This window comes from Sus scrofa, chromosome 1 (assembly GCF_054392235.1).
Source record: "Sus scrofa isolate SSC_HxYL_T2T_F1_AM1 chromosome 1, Sscrofa_HxYL_maternal_Yorkshire_Landrace_v2.0, whole genome shotgun sequence".
Lineage (NCBI taxonomy): Eukaryota > Metazoa > Chordata > Mammalia > Artiodactyla > Suidae > Sus > Sus scrofa.
This window is the reverse complement of record NC_139383.1, coordinates 172467604-172472821: the sequence shown is the minus strand read 5'-3', so window position 1 is coordinate 172472821 and position 5218 is coordinate 172467604.

Genomic DNA, 5218 nt, shown 5'->3' with positions numbered 1-5218 from the left:
TTCTCTTGGGTGGGAAGCAAACAGAATTCTTAGTTCAGTTGCTTAACCTTAGCTGGGCTGCTTGGAGTCTACCTAACACATGCAGAGGTCAGGGATTAGCCAGTATCTTTTTTTTTGGGGGGGTGTCTTTTTTTAGGGCTGCACTCATGGCATATGGGAGTTCTCAGGCTAGGTGTTGAATTGGAGCTGCAGTTGCTGGCCTAAGCCGCAGCCACATCAATGTAGGGTCCAAGCCATGTCTGCGACCTATACCACAGCTCACGGCAACATCAGAGTTGGGGCCAGGGACTGAACCCAGATCCTCATGGATACTAGCTGGGTTCGTTACTGCTGAGCCACAACTGGAACTCCTTAACCAGTATCCTGAATGCACTTTACACACAGACTTTAGGAACTGCTCTCTTGTGACGCTTCCACGAAGCGCTCTTTCACTTTGAAACAGCTGTGTTACCTTAAACTCTGCTGGTTTCTTTGAGCTAATACAGTGCAGATTTTCTGAGTTTTAATTGACTTGACTTGGCTGGAGCATGCCTGCAAATGCAATTTATAAACAAAGGAAAACTGCCTTCAGGCCATTGTGTCTCTATATTTTATCTAGAGGTTACTGGTGTTTTCTGCAGGAGGGTTGATTCAGTAGGAAATAATCCTCTTCTGTTGTCAGAAACTAACCAGCCCCCAGTTTCTTCATTTTTAATCTCATTCCTCTCCCTGCCTCTGATGGTTCTGTATGTAAGCGGTGATTTGGCTAGATTTCTAGCATCAGGAGTGAAAACTGCAGTGCTTATATAACACGCAAACTGGATTAGTTAGCCTCTGAATGGCTGAGCTCAACTATGTCAATATTCTTTCAAAAGAAGACGTCTTGTTTCACTGTGCTGTAAGAGTGCATATCTCACCGAGGACTAGACTAATTTCTGGCAAATTGGAAAGTCCATTTAACTTGTCTTCTTGGACTTCATTCTTCCACACCCCTCCCCAGAGCCATTATGGTTCCTTCCACTGAGCTAGAAAAGCCTTCGGGACCTCTAGATTTTCCCTCCACAGGCAGCCCTCTATGGTCCAGGCCCTTCTCCCTTCTGGCATCTACCCAAATCCTGTCCCCTCACTGCCCCTGGGGCCTGCTGTCCCTTTGCTCAGATGAGGTTAGTAAAGGGACAGAAATCTATTTCTGTAACAGTAACCATGGGCCAATCTGCTCTCTTTCACAAGATAAATATGTATTTGGTGTTGCCCTGAAACCATTACATGTTATCATAGGATGTAAAGTAATCCAGCCCCTTCATTTTTACTATTGAGATAATGAATTTCCAGAGATGGTCAAGGATTTGTACAAGATCACACGGTGCAGAAGTGGTTCTAGAATCCTAATTCCTGACTCCAGTTGGCTCAAAGGAATGGCTGCAAGCATCAAGGCCAGGGGCAGGGCATGGAGAGTGATAGCATCAGTCTTCTGTGAGGCTGGCTTCACTAGTGGACAGTGATGGTCAGAGCAGGATAACCTGGTGTGTTAACAGTGTTAGTTCTGTGTGATGAGAACTGAGAAAAGAACTGGAGCCATCTTCACTGGAAAAGAGGAAACCGAGTGGGGTTTGAGTGGGAAGGGAGGTGCAGCTGTAGAGCAAGCACCATGTAAGAGAACCATGACCAAGGGCTGGAAGATGCAGCCAATTTCAGCTTAAGACAAGAAAGGATTTTCTAATAGTTAAAGGTGTCCACAAATGGAAAGGGTGATGGCTGAATTCCCTTGGAGCAAAAGATGGTGAATTCTGTACCGCTGGGCACTTTCAGATAAGGCTCAACTGGGCTGTGGTAGAAGGGGTTCCTTTATTGCATGGGAGTTTAGAATAGATTCCCTCCAGGAGTTCCCATTGTGGCTCAGCGGTAATGACTCTGACTACTCAGGTTTGATCCCTGGCCTTGCTTAGTGGGTTAAGGTTCTGGTGTTGCCATGAGCTGTGGTGTAGGTCGTAGACATGGCTTGGATCTGGAGTTGCTGTGGCTGCGGTATAGGATGGTAGCTGCAGCTTCCATTTGACCCCTAGCCTGGGAAGCTCCATATGTCACAGGTGTGGCCCTTAAAAAAAAAAAAAAAAAAGAGTCGACTCCCTCCATAGACACATCTACTCTCCCGGGGGGAAAAGGCCTTCTGAAGTCCCTAATACATGCCCTCCTTGCTCCAAGTCCCTACACATGAGACATGGTATGGATGGGGTGTTGTTGCCTGGTGTGCTGTGGTGTGGTGTGATGTACCACAGCGTGGCATTGTGTGGTGTAAAGTGGTGTGGTGTGCTGTCCTATGAGAGGGATCAGATAACCATGGCCAGAGTCTTCATGCAGTTATACAACTCCATTTGGACCCAGATCAAATGGTACTGGGGCAATTTGGGTTGTCAGGACAAAGTGCCAATTTAGTCATTTTTCTCAGCTTCTTTGGCTGCATGTTTGACAAGAAAGCAAATCTTCTTTGTCAGCCTACAACTGGTCTGTGGAATAATTTGGCAGTCCTAGTATGTATGTCACGACAAAGTGTACAAAATAGGGTCACATGCATCGCCCCACCCACTCCATCAATTATAGGGCAGAGTCAGGCATGGAGCTGAAAATAACTCTTATCTATTATTTTTTTTAAGGGCCACACCCTAGGCATATGAAAGTTTCCTGGATGGGTTTAAATCTGAGCTGCAGCTACCAGCCTATGCCACAGCAACAGTAACGCCACATCTGAGCCACATCTGTGACCAATGACAAAGCTCGAGGCAACACTGGATCCTTAACCCATTGAGTGAGGCCAGGGTTGGAACCCACATCCTCATAGATACTAGTTGGGTTCTTAACCCGCTGAGCCACAACAGAAACTTCTTATCTATTATTTATAATTTTTAAAATTGTGAATATTTTAAGGCTTCTTTTATAAAACAATCATTAACTCACATACCAGTTCTGATAAAAGACAAGTATAGTTTTAAAATATGTTCATGGGGAGTTCCTGTCATAGCTCAGCAGAAACGAATCTGAATAGCATCCATGAGGATACAGGTTCGATCCCTGGCCTTGCTCAGCAGGTTAAGGATCCGGCATTGCCGTGAGCTGTGGTGTAGGTCACAGACGTGGCTCAGATCCTATTTTGCGGTGGCTGTGGTGTAGGCCAGTGGCTTCACCTCCGATTTGACCCCTAGCCTGGGAACCTCCATATGCCGCGAGAGTGGCCATAAAAAGAAAAAAAAATATGTTCCCGTATCTGGGGTTCATGGATGCCATAATCTGAATTTGTGTCACCCCCACATTCATATTTTGAGTCCTGATCCTTAAGGAGATGATATTAGGACGTGGGGCCTGTGGAAGGTATTTAGGTTATGAAGGTGGAGCCCTCACACATGAGATTAGTGTTCTTATGAAAGAGACCCTCTTAGAGCTCCCTTGTCCCTTCCACCATGTGAGGATAAAATGAGAATGCTACAACGCAGAAGCAGCCCTCACCCTACTGCATTGGCACCCTGATCTCAGCTTTCCAGCCTCCAAAACTATGAGAAGTAATGTTTATTGTTTATAAGCCACACAGTCTATTGGTATTTTATTGCAAGAGCCTAAATGGACTAAGAGGACATCAAGGCTGGTTATCCTCCAACATAGTACCAGTATTCTCCCAGGAACTTCCACCAAGAGCTGCACTTTGCCAAGGACCATACGTTCTGGACCCCTAATAATTTGTTTTATATATACAGTCTTTTTAGGGCCGCTCCTGTGGCATAAGGAAGTTTCCAGGCAAGGGGTCCAATCAGAGGTGTAGCTGCCAGCCTATGTGTCACAGCCACAGCAATGCAGGATCCGAGCCATGTCTGAGACCTATACCATAAGTCACAGCAACGCTGGATCCTTAACCCACTGAGCAGGGCCAGGGATCAAACCTGGGTCCTCATGGATACTAGTCAGGTTCCTTACCTCCGAGCCACGATGGGAACTCCTACATATTTTCATAACATGTAACTTCTCATACAATGGGAACTCTGGGAACTCTGGGAATGGGTTAGCCTCTAACTTCATGGTCTTGGTTCCCTTTTCCTCTGATAGAGTGGTTCTTCTTGATAAAATTGGTCTTTGAGAATTATTTTATTTTGTGAACATTTGTTGAAAAACAGTATTTTGTTTTGGCTGGGTTGGGTTTGCTTCAACAGCTCTAAGTGCTCCAGAGGTAAAAGTTCTAATTCTTCTGGATAATTTCCTTTGAATGAGAGCAACTCTTAGGCAAAAGAAATCTGTGTATACAGTCATGCCTGGGTATCTGCAGGGGATTGGTTCCAGGACCTGCCGTGCACACCAAAATCTGAAGAAGATGCTTAAGTCCCATATGGAAAATGGCTTAGTATAGCCGGCTCTGCGTATCCGTGGGATCTGCATCTGCAACTGTAACCTGGAAGACCGCAGCACAGAACGACTGCATGTTTTATTGGAAGCTAGTCTGAAAGGGTGAGATGGAGACACACAGGAGAAAAAAAAAAAAAAAAAAGAAAGAGGAGAGAAAGGAAGAGGGGCAAGAAAAGGAGGAAGAGGATGAGAGAGAAAGTGGGGAAGAGAGAGAGAAAGAGACACATGCAGAGAGAATGATTTAACTTCTCAATGCTATGTGTCAATCCTTTCTGTCCACATGCTATCACCAAGTTCAGACAAGAGATGACAGGGAATGCAGAAACAGCTGTAGACTTTCTAGTTGCCCTTGCCCCCCACCTCTAGCCCCTACACCCAACTCCCACCTCCACCTGAATCCATTCTTCATAAGCCTCTAGAATGATGATCTACAGTGCAAACAGTGGCAAAGTCTAGTCCCAGCTCCTGCCCCTTGGCTTCATGTATAATTCAATCAGAAGCATCAAGGACACGAAGGAGGCTGGAGTAAGAGGTGGGGTGAGATTTGATGGGCTCTTGAGCCTACAGCCTGGGCTCCCTGTGGGCACCCTGACCTTCCACATCTTTCTCTGAGGGGACCTGGACTCGTGCTAATAGTTGGACAGGGTGAGAACTTGCCCTCTAAGAAGTCGGAGACAAATGCCATTGGCTTGTGTTGCTTCATGGCTGTCCTGAGGATCTTTAGGCAGATGTGTGTTCTGCCTCTTTCTCAGCTGAAAGTTCATGCTTCACCATAGGTATAACTAAAAGGACCATGTGATTCCTGCTATAGGGTGCTCGCTAAACCCTCTACCAGGAACATTTAGAACAACCAAGT